At 40.3% G+C, this 16,728-nt stretch overlaps 1 long non-coding RNA gene across 1 annotated transcript; it reads right to left on the reverse strand.

Moving 5' to 3' along the window:
* Positions 1–2,507: 2,507 nt before the first annotated feature.
* Positions 2,508–5,992, reverse strand: LOC307027879. Its single transcript, XR_013804787.1, has 2 exons — positions 4,606–5,992; positions 2,508–3,851 (listed from the first exon to the last, which is right to left on the reverse strand). It is a non-coding gene; the product is annotated as an uncharacterized lncRNA (long non-coding RNA).
* Positions 5,993–16,728: the final 10,736 nt, after the last annotated feature.

A 16,728-nucleotide genomic window follows, 5' to 3' on the forward strand; every position in this document is an offset into this window, starting at 1 on the left:
GTCATACCTTATATGCTGTGGGTTTTGACAGTCAGCAGACTGACAGACAGCAGGCAGAAGGCAACTCTCCAGCTGGGAACAACCATATTTAAGAGTGCAACCCTTCTATCTAGGATTTAATGTGAGCTGAGTCACTGCACAGTCAAAGTAATACTCTCCAATTTCTCACGCCACACTTCACATTGGCTCAGATGATTACACACTGCATTGTCAGACAACCTTTGAGTAAAGCTGAGGCTGATGCAGTCAGAGATGTAATTTTGACTTTACGTTACAAACCAAGTGTTACCATTTTGTTTAAAGCTAAAAATCAGTTATTCAAACGTACAGCCCTGCGTACCAAAACTTATGGTGTACACATTCATACCTGCAGTCAGAGCTTTTACATTGCATTAGCCTGCCAGCAGCACAAATCGCTATATTTTTTAACAGATTAATTATTCATTTATGGGCTCTTAATGTAGAGTATTAATATGAAATCACTTTTTTTTTTTTACCTTTTATCTGTCAGTGTCCTTTTCCATCCTTCACTTATGATAGCCCTTTTCTATCTCTTTGTCATTTCTGTGCTTCATGCACTCAGACTTCTTTTCGCTCCACATGAAAGCTCTGTTTGAAATGATTGCTTTACAATTATATGTACAGTACATAAGTGTTTGTCTGAATCTGAATGTATGTTCATTTTTGTAAGTGCACACATGTGTTTGCACAGTAACGTTTTATTATTCATTGTTTAAGAATAACTTTTCAGTAGACCCCTAGTTTACATGCATGTAAACAGGGGCAGAGGATTCCAATAGCAAACAAGTTATGTAGTAATTACTATACTTTAGCAAAATGGTCCTCCTCTCTCCTTCTACCTATGCAGGTGGCTGTGCCAACACTGAATTATGTTTATTTAAATCTCTCTTTGTTCTCAAATTATAGCAAAGCTGACATTGCAACAACCACACAAAGCACCACATGCAATGTGTGTTATCATTAGCTGGCATGTGGTTTTAAGATATATCCTATATATTTAGTTCTTGTAAATGAGTACTTTGAATGAATGTGACAATTAAAGGCTTTTGAATGCAGTGAACAAGCGTGTGAACATCTGAGCTACATTCAATCCTTTTGCCCAACACTGTATTACTTTAGTTGTTAATATACAGACAGTGTCAGCAGCAAAGCCACCAGGCCACACTGAATAACAAAACAAGTCAGATACGATTATAGCTTGTTTTTGGCAGCGGTGTGGATAAAATCCTCCTGTGTCATGAAGAAGGACAGCTGTGTGCACTTGTTCTTTCGTTGCATGAGGCAGAACTAATTATCTTGGATCTTCATTAAAACATTTTTTAGCAAGGTTCACACAATTGTGTTGCATAAATCTCCCCTTCTTTTCATCTGTCTGTCTTTCTTTCTCATTGTGATTATATGGGTGTTGCCAACCTGCAAACACAGCTGAATGTCATGCATTATTCATTTGTCATGTACTGGACAAAGTGAAATGCAAAAGCATGCGGAAGCACACATGCAGACACTGTATTCGCAGGGAATAGCTCATCAAGGCAAGGGGTATCAAGGTGAGCTTAGAGACACTGTGAACATTGTTCAACTTTAGGCCCAAAAACACAAACTACATTACACAACATGCAAATTTCATGATCATCCCTCGCAGGCACAGGCTTGTCCTTTTCTGCTGCTGGGTAACAACAACAAAGCAGATGCTATCTATCAACTACAGACTGGAACATCATTTGCTTTTCATGGTCACACTTACTGAAGCTTTTGCTTTGTGTTTGCACGCAGAACAAGGAAACAAATTCTCACCACACACTCCTATAAAAATGTCATACAGGGGGCAGTAAGAGGAAGTATGTAGGCAGAAATAAGCATTTGGAGGCACAGCCAAAACACCATTGGATTACTGAATCATAGCATTTCCTCAACATGTAAACAAATATGGGAACTGCTTGTTAAATTGAATAAATCTTACTATAATAGATAGTGTTAATCCCTTACTTTTACATTGTGTCACTAGAAATTTTGATTAATTGAACTAATAAACTGAAGATGATGACATTATTTTAGACGGTTGCAGTACAGGTTCATTTTACTGAGGTGGCAGTGAAGTGTAGAGAAATGATAGGGTAGTTTAAATGCAGTATTAGGGATTTCAGAGGTTTTTTATACTTCCCTTTTATACTAACACTCAAACAGTTATTATCCAAGCTGGGTTCCCAATGCTGCTGACACATGCTAAACACAAGTCTGACACTGCTTAACATCGTATGAAAGGCATTCAACGGTACTTATATAATCCCTATATGCTTTTACTTGCTTTAACCCTCAAGGGTATTTTTTCTAGGACATTATTGTGCTCTACACACCATAATGAATGTGCTCTCTTAACCTTTATGAGTAGAATTCACCAAAGAATCTCAATGAATAAGACACAGTAACACAATAAATCCTATCAAGCGAGGCTTGTTTGTAATGTCTGTTTTTGTTGAACAAACAGTGTGACAATAACCAACTGAAGGTCCAGCCTTTATTGAACAATGGTGGTCATTAGACTGTTAACCCATGAGTAGCAGTCTAATTAGTTAAAAGGTCAAACCTGTACGGACATGGGGTTTGTGTGAGAAATAAATATATAGTGAGAAAGATTTCATTTGAGAAAATGGGCATTCAGTGGCAGTTATTTTATATAAAATAATTGTGACTGAATCTTAAAGGAAGTTTGTTTATTTTTTTCTCCACTGGCCTAACACTGGATCAGTGTCACAAGATGGTTCATCCTTTGCAACATACATTGGGGAGTGCCAGGGACCAAGCAGTAAGGCAACCGGACACAGTGGTTTAAACTAAACTAGGGTTTTTATTTACCCAAAACATCATACAATAACTAGGCCTATAAAAGAGGTCAACAGAAAATACCTCAAAGAAACATAACAGGTATTAACTCAGCAAAACTGACCTCCCACAATGAAAAACCAAGGAACCTATATAGTGGCTTGGCCAAACCAAGTTGAACCCAAAGGATAATTAATAGTCACATCATACAAAAAGGAAACTGACAAAACCCAAATCCCCCTTTGACATGGAAGCAGGTGGTTTGTCCTAATCTGTCCCAATTGGCTCCTTGCAGTATTGAGTCCTTGAGTCCTCAGCCACGCCCTTTGCTGAACCAGGGAGTAACCTCCCCCAATGGACATGGTAACTCAAGAGGCAAAGAAAGTAATTAATACAAACAAATTCTTGAGTTAGCTGTGCTAAAATGTTTAAAGTAATGTCAGATTACAATCAAATAAAGAGACCATTTAAAGCAAATGTGTGGCGTTAATTGGCATGTTTTATTGTAGCTTCACTGAAGCAACACTACTGAAGATGAGGATGCAGTGTAGTTGGTTTACCCTATGTGGCTGTGGCCATCACACACTCCCCTCCCCCCCCTTCAAGACTCTCGCTGAAAGTGCGAGAGAGGTAGTCGGCTGTGACGTTGTCCTTGCCTGGGATGTGCTGAATGTTGAAGCGGAATGGTTGCAGTGCCAGGTACCACCGGGTAATCCTGCATTGGTATCCTTCATCCTTCCCATCCACTGAAGCGCTTTATGATCAGTCTCCAGGGTGAATTCTCTTCCAAGGAGGTAATACCGGAGAGAGTCGAGGGCCCATTTGATAGCCAGTGCATCCTTTTCCACGGTTGAATACCTGACCTCCCTGGGCAACAGTTTCCGGCTGATGTAGGCCACTGGATGGCAGTTGTCTGATGACCCCTGGTGACGGTAGAGAAGGCAATTTTGCAGAACATACTCGTCTTCGTTGAAGTCCAGCTCAGCCCCTGGCTCTTTTTCCTTCGCCGTCTGAAAAAGAGAAACTAGGGATAGATCAGCTTTCTACATTTCCATGATATTGGCTGGCATTTGAAACTGTAAGGTTAAATCTGGCTCAGTGCTGGATGGTGGGTTCACAACTGTGTGTTGGAACCTTTCCTGCCTCTTCTGTCTGCAAGTTTTCTGAGGTCTCCCGGATGTTTTGTCAAGCTCCTGATTGAAAAGAGGTAAAGCACTAAGAGTCTCAGAGTGCTCATTTGGTGATTTTGCCTGTGCTCTAGTAACTACAACATTACATTTTTGGCTTTGCTTCCCCTCCAACAAATCAAAAAGCACTGGAAGATCTCGCCCCAGCACCGCTGGATAAGGCAAGTTATCAACAACCCCAATGTTCAAGAGGTAAGTTTGACCCTCTACTTTTATGTACATGTCAGCTGTTCAATAGCTTTTCTCATCTCCATGCACAACAGATTGGGATCGTGTCTCTTGTGCTAATAATGTTGGGTGGTACAAACTTCCGGTGTACAAGAGTCTGACTACTCCCAGAATCCAGCAAGGCCTTGATAATCTGTCCATTAACTTCTATGAGTGTCATCTTAATAGACTGGTCATCCTTACGCACATGCTCAATATGAGGGCGAAGCACATTTGTGTCATTTTGGCTGTATTTTGGGGGGTACAGGTTTTATATGGCCTTCTATTCCACAGAGATAACAAATTGGCTTTTTTCCAAGAGGTTTAAATGGGCCGCTAGCTGATTGCTTTTCCCACATGGGAGGCTTACCCACACCAGAGGGTGCCTCCTGATCGTACTGTCGAGCTGGTTTGTGTCGATCCTTTGAACTCCATGAGTTATAGCTCCATTGTCCTTTAATACAGGCAGCAACAAAGACATCAGCCAATCCAGCAGCCTCCATCGGCGATCCTGGGTTACGCTCTCAGATCCAGACTTGAAGCTCAGGGGACAACATTCTCAAATATTGCTCTAGTATGATTATTTCACTAATTTCGTGCAGGGCTTTACCTTTTGGTTGGATCCCTTTCCCATAAAGTACCTTGAGTCTTACATACAACTCCTTGGGGCTCTCGTCAGGGTTAAACGCCAAGGAACTAAATATTTGCCTGTAGGTCTCAGGGTTGATGTCATACTTAGAAAGAATAGCAGATTTTACTTGGTCATAGTCAAGAGAATCATCAATGTCCATATGCACCTCTAGCTTTGCCAGTAAGCAATTGTAACAAGTGAAAAACCCAATCTGCTTTCTGCCACCGGCATGCTATAGCAATCTGTTCAAATGTAATCAGAAAGTGTTCAATGTCATCATTGTCCATTAATCTTTCCATTCTGGGCTCATGGTGTGTGCGAGACTGAGCTGCAAGGTTTGGATAGGCAGCCATGGTAAAAGGCTCAGCTTGCACCTGAGGATGGTTGCTGGTGGATGGCAAGACTTCCACCTCTGATGGATCAGGGTCTGCAGACAGAGAATCTGGTACTGGAGATGTTCTGGCCTGAACTTCCAACTGCAAAAGCTGAAACTGCTGTTGCATTGTTTCAAAACGCTGTTCCTGTCTTGTAGTTATCTCGCTCTGCTTCGCCGCTTGAGCCTCCGTCTGCCCCATATGAGCCTGAAGCAGGGCCAACAGGTCCGACATGGATGGCTCCTTACCTTCACCCTCAGTGCTTTCTACCATTCCATTGTCCTCTTCTTCACTATCGGCTTGCTTCTCCTGGACATTTGAAAGTCTTGTCGGTCCTCCCGGTTTCCTTGTAATTCCCCCTCCACGCTGCTTCTTTTTTTTAAAGAAAAGAAAGTGAAAAAAAACCTGTGTCCTCCTCTGAATGATCCCAGCACTGCCACCAATTGTCAGGGACCAAGCAGTAAGGCAACCGGACACAGGAGTGGTTTGAATAAACTAGGGTTTTTATTTACCCAAAAGTCCACAAAAACATCATACAATAGCTAGGCCTATAAAAGAAGTCAACAGAAAATACCTCAAAGAAACATAACAGGTGTTAACTCAACAAAACTGACCTCCCACAATGAAAAACCAAGGAACCTATATAGTGGCTTGGCCAAACCAAGTTGAACCCAAGGGATAATTAATAGTCACATCATACACAAAGGACACTGACAAAACCCAAATCCCCCCTTTGACATGGAAGCAGGTGGTTTGTCCCAATCTGTCCCAATTGGCTCCTTGCAGTATTTATGAGTCCTCAGCTGCTCTGCCACACCCTTTGCTGAACCAGGAAGTAACCTCCCCCAATGGACATGGTAACTCAAGAGACAAAGAAAGTAATTAATACAAACGTTAGCTGTGCTAAAATGTTTGACGTAATGTCAGATTACAATCAAATAAAGAGTTTACCATTTAGAGCAAATGTGTGGTGTTAATTGGCATGTTTTATTGTAGCTGCACTGAAGCAAAACTACTGAAGATGAGGATGCAGTGTAGTTGGTTTACCCTTTGTGGCTGTGGCCATCACAGTGAGCAAGGCATTGAACAATTCCATACACATATTCAATGGAAAGACTAACAGTCAGCCAGAAAACCATGGTTTTGTACTCATGGACAAGTCCTGGATTCAACCATAATATTCATTTTACTTTAATGAAACCGCAGTTAAGCATTTTCCCGAAAATGTTGAGAAACTATTCATTAAAACAATGTATTTAAACTCTAATGCAATATGCTACCTAAGTTGCCAGAAAGGAGTATTGTGGTTACTTAATCTGCAATAATGTCTGTCATGATGTACTTCAGCAAACTCCTTAACCTCTGAAGATCACATAACAAAAATGCCAAGGTCATGAATTAGTTTGTTTGTATTGCTGCAACAGTGCTGAACAAAAACTACGTGACATCATCTCTTGGGGTGAAATCTGAGACGGGACATCTGAGTATGCTGGTTTAAGGTTACGCTTTGATGGCCATGACACACAATAATTCACACAATACATTTGGTGAGCATTGAATGAGTCATATAACGACCTCTTATCTATCTATCGTTCTATCTAAATGCTTGTTTTAACTGACCTCTAACATGAAAAATGTATTTGACAATGGAAGATGATATTCTATTATTTAGTTGTGGATCAAAGCAATATGTGCGGAGATAACCATTGAGATGAGAGTTAAAGAGAGGTAAAAACGAGAGTTTATTAAATTATTAGGTCAGCCTTATCTAATCTCTGCCACCTGCCAAACAGAAGAAACATGAGCTGCCTACCTACCTCGGGCTGAGTCATGCACTTCACTTTCTTAAACAAACACACTTGCATATTCATTTGCACCGAGTAGACACGCACAAAGAGACACAAGCGCACACACAGCAGTAAAGCACATATAAAAACCTCTTATAGAAAACTAAGCCAGTGAAACAAATTATATCTCATGCTTGCAGTCCAATGCCAAACACTTTCCCTGACATGCCTTTGAGCCTTCTTTGCTTTTTACACCAACATTCATGTGGGCTTTGCATGTCCTTGGGCATTCAAAGACAGAGGTACCCAGAGCTATATGTTCGCTCCTGGTGACACTCGTGTTGGTGAAGCTCTGTTCTGCGAGAGAAGCTGCAAAATATCAACATGTGTGGACGTGCTGACGGCATGCACACCCTGTACTTGCTCAAACAAACTCTGACACCAAACTTTTTAGAAAATCCAAGCCCTTCATACTGTGAACAGTTGTGCAATAGCGAGCCCACATACAGTATCATAACATGTAGCATTTTGCAAGCCTTGACATTCCCATCTTCGGTTATGCAACCAGAAATCCTTTATCTGGGTCTGTATTTATTTTTGGACTCAAACTTTAGCACTGAAAGCTGTCGGAAAAAAAATCATTACAGTTGTTAACGTTGCTTCTGCTCTAATTTGACTTCCATTAGTAGTCCTGTGCTATTAGTTCAAGCATATTAAATGTTCCAGGGGATATTTGTTGAAGGATTTGTAAGTGCTACAGGAAGTTCAGGGAAATAGTTAATCAGGTTGTTGTTGATAGATTTGGCTTGGCTTTGGCTGATGAGCATTAGCTGCACCGGAATTCAAAACAATCAAATACAGCCCTTATATAATTTAAAAAACACCTTTCCTCTTTTTGCTTTTTGTCAGAGAAACATATTTGCACTCTACATGCAATCAATTCTCTACATTGAATACATCTGCAAAACCACTTTGGCCAAGTTGGCCCATGTCCCATGCATAGGCTGTACTGCAAGCCAGTTGTGAGGAGCACACATGCAGTAAAGACAATGTTCGAAAGCAGCCAAGCAATCCCCAACCAGGACTAACTCTCACATCCCCAGGCTTCATATCTACGCTCTCCTTGGACCACATTCTTCAAATGAGTGTGAGTGTATAAGTAGGAGAGGGGTGGTGGGAGAATTAGTTTCCGTTCTTCCGAACCAAGCAGGGCTGTTAGCAAAGGAGTTTTAATTGATTTTGAAGTAGTAGCTGTTGGGAATGCCTCTCACCGTTAAAATATGCTTGACACACAGAAATCAAAACAGCTTATTACCACATCAAAGGGGCAACCACCCTCTCGCCATTTGTGCAAACCCAGCCGCCAGTTTTGATGACACGGAGCATTTAAAAAAAAAAGTTAATTTATGAACTTCCCTTTAGCTGTGTTAAGGTCATCTTATTGAGTATGCTCGGGATATGCAACAGCCATTATCCTTAGGGGGAGGGATTGTATCCTAATTCATGCTAATCATATACAAAGGGGTTGAAGGGGAGGATAGCAGGATGCGGTGGAAAAACCAAACCAAATCTCCCCCTAAAAATGCATGATTGAATTTTGTCCGCCAAGTATTGGATTTTGTTCATCCTCTGAGGTGTTTATCGGAGTGATGCTTCGCTCACTGTACAGGTTCATTCATGTGTTTTCTGCTCTGATATCAGGCCGTTTCCAGCACAGCAGGAGGCTCAGCTCTGGGATGGAGAAGCTGCTCAACAGAAATACCAATCACTGCACACTGCATCATGAAGCCTAATGGGCCTGCCGTGGCAGAGAGACGCTCAGGATGAAAGACTGGTTCAGTTACAGTAAAAATCTTCACTCAGCCAAAAACAGTATAGAGTTTGCGATGTTTTGTTGACAGTAGATGGTTAGGTTATGTACAGTAATAGCTTTCCTTGTTTAGCTTTTATACAGTGAACACTAGTATATTGTATAGTTTATTAACAGGGGAGCTTCTGCTGTTGAGTGACCATAAACCATGATCTAAACTTACACAAGCAACTACTTTTTCCCACAGAAAAGAGAAAATAAGTGTGACAAACATGCTGGCGGGCTACACGCATATCTCCTGCTTGAGATTCACAAGGGGTTTGTCTTTCATGTTATCTGTGACGGCAGCAAATTTGACTATCTCTGCTGTAAACAGCTTATTAAATGCAAAGAAAATATGTATGTTATTAGGAGCATAACAAATAACCTAGCAGCACAATCAGTAAGTGTGGAATGTTTTCCATTTTAAGACTAATTAGTGAGAGAAAAATATTTAAAAGATGACATCATTTATATCAGTGTAGGAAATGGTATAGGACAATTTTCCGGGGCAATCTGGTACTAAAAGAATAAATATCAAAAGGTAAATCAGCACAGAAAACTGCTTCAGAAATGTGGGTGAAGCTGTCAAACACCTTCACCACAATCAGCAATATTTTGAATCTGATGCAAAAAAGCAAATCACATGCTTTCACTTTTCTGATTGCAGTGTGGATGGAGATGGTAAGTGATTTAAACTTTCATAGCACCAGCCATTTTAGTCCCTATTGAATCAGTGAGGATGTTTATCTTGGACTAGAAAGCAATACAGTATAAAAAGAACAATTTCTATAACACAATAGCATTCACAATAATGTATTACAGGATAAAGTCACCCCATCAACACCCTTCTGAAGCATGCAATTCAAATGCTGCAAAACAGCACCAAAAAGGCATATTGTGCTTTTGCCTGCAGGTACATTTTATCATTCAAGGTTGCAAACTATAAATGATATAAAAAGAGCAGCTTCTGTGATGGCTGCATCTGTACTCTATGTAATTAGGCCGAGACTGCCAGATGATGAATAAAAGAAAACGTCGCATAAAAGCATCATGGGACCTCTCATTAACTCCATCAAGACTTTGAATCCGCCTGTGCTCTGGAGTAGAAAGAATTTATATACATCCCCATAGACGTGGAGCAGACCATTACTGTGCCCTGAAGGTTTTTGGTGTCACACTGTAAGAGTCTGATAATGTGTGACAGGCCTGCCTACCTCAGTGTCACATCAACCAGCTGCCTGGAAAGAGAGAAGCTGCACATGAGAGTGAAAGACACTCTAACAGATACAGACTCAAATTCCTTTAGCTTTATATTTCCTCATATACCTGTCATGATGGAACGGATTCTGGAAAAATGCATTAATACGGATCATGCATTAAGATATAACAGAGATCATTTTCAGTCATCACTGGTTCATTCACGATTATTTCTTTTACAGTAAAGACTCAGAATACTCTCAAGGTGTTGGTTACCATGGTAGCCGCGGGGATCTGAAAGGGGGATGGTAATTAGATCTCTATTTTGGTTACACTGGAAACATCAATAAAGTCCTATGGATATAAATAAATATGTATGTAGGAGTATCCTGCAAAACATACATTGAATTTACATAATATTTTTGACAGTATTTAAAGTTGTTATGAGAGATTATAAAATGTAAAAGAATGTATTGCTCACGGGCTCAGTAAGTAAATCATGACTCATTGAAGGGAAATATTTGTCAATGTGTGTACCTTTTATTGTGGGCATACAAATGATTTGTGTAGAAGAAAATGCACGTGTGTGTGTGTGTGTGTGTGTGTGTGTGTGTGTGTGTGTGTGTGTGTGTGTGTGTGTGTGTGTGTGTGTGTGTGTGTGTGTGTGTGTGTGTGTGTGTGTGTGTGTGTGCGTTTGGTTGCGGATGTATGGATGTATACAAACACTGTAGTGCTGTAAATGAGCCAGGCCCTTGGTTGACTGTACAGTGTTTGTCAGCTAATTAGCAACATGAGTTAGTGTGACAGCAGTTGGGGAGCGTCTCACACGCAGAGAAAAGCTGATGGGAGCTGATGGGCGCAGCAGAGCGTTGTTGCTGGTTACTGAGGAAGGGGGGGGGCGACGGCATCCAAACCACTGCTAATGAAGACATCAGCTCACTCGTATAGCCATCTTGTAGCTATCTTAGTCACAGACTAGGCAGCTGTCAAAACTGGCATTATGGCGTGAGGATATTGCTCAGACAGTGCAGACGAATCTTCAGATGTACATTTGCCAGTGAACAGAAAAAAAATATTTGAGTCTGTGAACACACAATTATCTCACTCCAGTAGGGATGCTGGTGTTCATGGTGGAAATGCATATCAAATATGCAGAACTAAACTAAAGAAAAACGCAAATACAATCAGATTGGCCGTGTTTGCTTGATTGATCCATCTGTATGTGCCAGCTTCTTCAAGTACACAGGCAAATGCACTAATCCACAAAGTCTGGAATAAAGTGACTTAAAGGCAGCTGAAAGATTTTACTTGAGTTTATTCCAGGTTGCTCCTACTTTGGTTATGTTGACACCATTGAAAATATGAACATTATTAAAAAAGATCATATGTGAGTGATTTTAGAAAAGTTCTCTACGCTAGAAAACAAGAACTTGAAATAAGGAGGCAATATGAAGATATAATAAGTGGTATAGAAGATAATTAGATGAAAGTAAGGCAGACAAGCTTCAAATTAAGTGTGGAGGAGGATGCAGAGACAGACGCTACAGATGTATTTTCCAAGTAGCTAACAGCAAAACTGTGGCAGCAATCTCTTTCTTGGTCGCACATTTCTCACAAAATATGTAATAACAAGTTGTAGTGTGGCCCAAGTTAAACTGACCGTGACATTTTTTCCCTCTTCACCTTTAAAAAACATTTTTGGATGCAAGACCCTGACGTGCACTGGGTCTGAGGAAAGCCTTCAGTGCTAGGGGCTGATATTTTTTCTGATTAAAAGCTTGTGTGGTTTCTGCTGATAGAGTTCTCTGATAGCTGCAGAGCTATGTTTGTTGACCTCTAAAATACCGGTGATTGAATGTTTTGGAAGCAGCTGACATTTTCGTCTGCTCTCATTCCTCAGCCAAGATGCCTCTTCATTCCAGCAGCTTTGTCTGTATCAAAATCAGGCAAAGTCAAACAAACACACACACACACACACACACACACACACACACACACACACACACACACACACACACACACACACACACACACACACACACACACACACACACACACACACACACACACACACACACACACACACACACACACACACACACACACACACACACACACACACACACACACGATTGAACCAGCTTGTTGCTGTCCCTTTTTCTCACCCAGGAAAGTTCACATGAACAGCTCCAGTCAGAACTCGCAGTTGTGCTTAATTAAAAAAAATCTGACATCTCATACGCCATGTGACTTCTGTCTCCTTGGTGACGCTTGAATCAGATTGCCCTTGCCAGCATGACAACTGCAAGCCAGATAGATGCATGGCAACTCCCACTGTGTCAGTTGTATATGTCATCAGTTATTCATATTTGGCACATGTTGCTGTCACTGTCTCCTCCATACAAATGGCAGAGGATTTATTAAAGAGGATTTTTGAATGACTAGCGTGAAATGATGACAGTTATGATAACGGCCAGGAGTAGCTGCAGGGCTTACACCACAGGAAAGCAGCAGTCTCAATGTAAAGGCCCCTGCGGTCTTGTAAAGAAGCATCAATGTTGTTTTTTTATTATTTTATCAGCATAGAAAGTATGTTGAATTTAATCCCCAAACGAAGAATCTATTTCTTGGTTGTCAGTGGGATAGAAATGTATTTGCTGTCTTGTTAAATGGAGTTGTCTGTAGAGAATGAAGTGCTGGAATGACAAAGGAGAAATACGCTCCATCAAGTGATAGCTAAGATTCATGGTTTTATTCATGTGCCTGACCGCGCAATATTATCAAAACAAAACAACAAAAAGCAGAATTGATTTAATTTTGAAACATGAACTTGACATCATCCTTCAGTTTTGTGTCTATCTTCCGCCAGTGCAGAAACAAAACAAATATGATTAAAAGGTAGCAGCGACAGCATAAAAAACGCACACACAGCACACAAACATGAAAGAAACGTACATACATATCTTTAAGTACAATTATCATAACACAGATAAAGCAGGATTTTCATCTGTGCAGTTCCAGAGTGTGAGACAACAGCTGAAAGAAAAAAGAGAATAGCTCTGAGTTTGTTGAGAGCTCCCTTGACAGGGCGCAGAACAGGCTATTACTTCATATTGCACCATTTAAGCTGTTTTTATTTTGGACTCTCAAGCTCCTTCTACCATCCAACACTGTCTCAGGGGATAACAATCAGCCTTCAATAAAAAAGGCAGACAGCTAAGAGAGTTGTATACAGTTTGTGTGTCTATGTGTGCGTTCGGGTGCTTGGATAAATGAGGTAATTCTCTCTTTGTGTTTGCATCAAGAGGCAGTGGCTGTCACTTGTTCTCGGTTGGCTTCGACTTTTCCAAAATGCTGCTATATTCAGGTTGACAATGTGTAGTCTTGGGTGTCACCCTCTCACCCTCTCACCTTCACGACCTCTGAGACATCAAGATGACTTCCAGCCGCTCCACCTGGATGTCAAACTGTGTGTCGTATTGCCTCACATTTACATTCAAAAACTTGATCTGAGCAAATGAAGGCAGAGAAAGACATATACAATTTCCAAATCTCAGATTATCATAGTGGGTGCTGCCATGACAAGCACATTGACTCACCGTTTTTGGTAACCTGTTGACTGCTAAAGGCCTCTGCCCTCTTGGGTGACCATAGCTCCCTCTAGTGGTGACGGATTTTATAAGACTGATGTGGAGAGACGAGAGAGAATAAAAGCATGTAGCTCTTGATTCAAGAGAAGAAAAGAAGGCACTTATGTCAGGCCAGTGTCCTCAGCTTGTGAGAAAGGGGAATATCAAAGGCAAAACAGGGTCACGAGAGAGAGGAGTTGAAGAGAGATTCAGTGAGCTGAGGTGAGTGGAGGCAAAAAGTGCTTCAGAAATACTTTTAGAATTCAAGGAAGACGTTGCGTAATTTGTGCAGAGAGTGTGTCTCTCCCCTCATGTCAACCCAAACCCTGCCAGGACACATTATCCTCTTTTTCAGGAGGGAACAGGGCTAAAGTTGAGCTGTCTGTGTGTGTTTGTGAACATACATGCACAAAGCCGACAGCAGTCAAAGCTAGCATGCATGACTATATTGATCATCTTAGTGTTAGCAGCATGCTAACATATTTTTTCCTTGAGTTATCAAGCCAAAGAAATTCGTTGATACTAAAATGTTTGACTAGATAGTACTACATAAACAGTCATAGGATTTAACAAAAGTTTTGAAGTTTTTTGAAGGGAACATCTCTGTACCTTATTTCAGGGCAAACCATTCAATTATGTAGTTATCCCAAGATTATTATCCTCATGTTGGCACTAGAGGAAAAGCCAGGGGCTCATGAATGTTGTTAGGATTTATTTGGCAATTCATCCAGAAGTTGCCCAGAAGCTTTAATTCAAAGCTAAATGTCTTTATCCGGTGGTACAAAAAGAAAAGTTTGAGGATCACTAATCGACAGTTGAAACTAAAGACCTTAAGGAGGGCACCTTGCCACAATAAAACATACACAATGCTTATGCCTGGGTCCTGCACTGAAAACCTTAATGGAATGAGTCAATGCGAATACCAATTGAAGTTTCAATTCGCTTTTTGATTAGTGACCTTCATACTCCAGATAACTGTAATATTGCATTCAAGATGGTATACCTTCTATTAGGGATGTCCCGATCACCTTTTTTGCTCCCGATCCGATTCCGATCATTTGATTTTGACAATTTGTCGATACCGATTTTTCCCGATCCGATCTTTATGCAATGCATTAAGAGAAAAAAAAGAAAAAAAGCATTCAAGTTGTCCCTTAAGGTTATTTTTTTAATTTAAATTGGATATTCTATCCAACATGGATATAGCTTCTTTTTTTCACAGCAGCATTAGATCAAAACAAAATAAAGCTTATCAGTACTCACTAGCTTACTGCTACAATTAGACACTGCGCCCTGCCCACTCTGTTGCCAGAATTGAGAGAAATAGGTCTATGAAAACAATCCCCAAAGAAGCAACACATACATGATGTTGTGTAATTTGAAACCAAAACTAAGGCCTCAGGATGACTTTAAGACTTGAACATGGTCATTTTTGTTTTGTAACATTGAATACAAAATTAAAATAAAGTATTTAAAAAAAAATTAAATTTTTTTTTAAAAATCCCGATTCCCGATTTTTTTCCTCCCGATTCCGATCTTTTGAAAATCACGTGACCGGCTCCGATCCCCGATCACGTGATCGGATCGGGACACTTCTACCTTCTATAGGAGTAGTTTTAACACATTTAAAAGTCAGGGATACAGTTTTCCCTTGAGAAGTAGGTACACCACTGTTTAAGTGTGTGCACTTGTAATGAAATGCCCCTGTAGCTCAATTTGTTATGGAACAATTGCTACATGATTTCTGTAAATCTAATCCATTCATTGAACATGAAGGACAAAGCATAAAGTTGATGCCAAATCAGATCTGGAATGAGATCATAGCAAAAGAGATATCCGGCTCACACAATCCATGCTGGCAAACTGGGAACCATAATCTTTTAGCAGCTATAAGTTTGGGGTATTGGGAAATAGAGGGATTATAAATTAGGAATTGCTCTTAATGCATTGCATCTAAAGTCAAAACAAGAATCACTGTAGAATACGTTAAAGTTCACACTTTATAAAGACTAAGGACTTCTAGCCTGGCTACCATTGCGCAGTGAAGTTTGTCCCCGTTAAATATACTCTTTGTTGCATAGATACAAGCATTGATTTGCCTCTCAAATTCAATGTTTCTTCGTTTTCTCTGACAGGCATTGCCATGGAAACACAAGGCAGTGGAATTACTGTAAAGTTAAGAGAGAGGATGTAAGAAGGAGCCAGTCCACCAGACTGTGAAGGACTGGTATAATTTCAGACGAAAGTCAAAGCTACATCATCTCTGTAGGGCTGAGACGTCTACAGCTTTTCTTGAAGGTCCTCTTGTACTTTTTGTCTCTCACATCTTTTAGAAAAACACTGTTAGTTTAACCTTACATTGTAGGCCTACAAAACAACCCTAAATGTCTTAGGAAATATGGTATCTTTGCATGTTTCCACAAAAGTAATAGCAAGGATTGTATCCTATTCTTGTCTCTCACACAGATGGGGTGTTAAACATTGATAGGGCTGATGCAGGGAGAAAGAGAGACAGCAAAACCGAGAGACTCTACTTTCCTCTCCGTTAGTTTTGATTTGATTACTCTTCAGCTTCCAATTTTGTGGAGTAGGGACATCTGTTAAAATGCAGCAACTGCAGACATTCTAAAACTGACAGGCATTCATGTGCAAACATAAAAAAGTACAATCCAGCTTGTGAGTAGTTAGACAGTGAGACATGTTTTTATGTTGGGCTGACTTTAATGTATTATTTAGCATATACTTACCATAATACATGCTATGTAGGAAAAATGCTGAACTACACCTTGCCTGTTTAGGTGGCGTTTACCTTCAGTCTGGTCTTCTATAATTAAGAAATGCTAAGATGATATTAGGATAGTTACATCAATCAAGACTAGACCTTTTAGGTAAAATGCTCGGGTTTTATATTTAAAATGTTTGATCTGCCGCGTTGTCCTACATTGTGGGACCATGAGAAAAGGCACAATTCATATTTTGCTCAACCATTACAGATGTGAAAAACCTTGACACATTCTTGAAAG

The sequence above is a fragment of the Notothenia rossii genome, assembly GCF_949606895.1.
Source record: "Notothenia rossii genome assembly, chromosome: 2".
Lineage (NCBI taxonomy): Eukaryota > Metazoa > Chordata > Actinopteri > Perciformes > Nototheniidae > Notothenia > Notothenia rossii.